The sequence below is a fragment of the Ranitomeya imitator genome, chromosome 8 (genome assembly GCF_032444005.1).
Source record: "Ranitomeya imitator isolate aRanImi1 chromosome 8, aRanImi1.pri, whole genome shotgun sequence".
Taxonomy (NCBI): Eukaryota; Metazoa; Chordata; class Amphibia; order Anura; family Dendrobatidae; genus Ranitomeya; species Ranitomeya imitator.
The window spans coordinates 4045519-4046238 of record NC_091289.1 but is presented as its reverse complement, the minus strand read 5'-3'; positions in this window follow the sequence as shown (position 1 = coordinate 4046238).

Below are 720 nucleotides of genomic sequence, written 5' to 3'. Positions count from 1 at the left end.
AGTACCAATACTTGGTGTAAAAACAACAGTATCACTGGGCTTGATTGGCAGCAAACTCCTCTGACCTTAACCCCATAGAGAATCTATGGAGTATTGTCAAGAGGAAGATGAGACACCAGACCCAACAATGCAGACGAGCTGAAGGCTGATATCAGAGCAACCTGGGCTTCCATAACCCCCCAGCAGGGCCACAGGCTGATCGCCTCCATGCCACGCCGCATCGATGCAGTAATTGATGCACAAGGATCCCGACCAAGTACTGAGGGCATTTACTGATCATACATTTCAGTAGGGAACATTTCAGATTTTACAATCATTTTTGAAGCTGGTGTTATAAAGTATTCTAATTTACTGAGATAATGACTTTTGGGTTTTCATTGGCTGTAAGCCATAATCATCAACATTAATAGAAATAAACACGTGAAATAGATCACTCTGTGTGTAATGGCTCTATAGAATATATGGATTCACTTTTTGATGATATTCTCATTTCGTGAGAAGCTCCTGTAGTATTGGTTTTGTATTATGAGGTGGAAGCAGCGTGTGAACACAGCCCGGCAGGCTGATCGCCTCGCAACTTTATAATGATCAGATATTTCCTAGTAAAGTTAATAGCAGCAGAAATGTGTTGTGTAAGGAACGCTACAAGCAGGAGCACGCCCCATAAAACAAACACTACCGGGTTTAGCGGCTGTCGACTGATAACACTGAGCAGCGGCA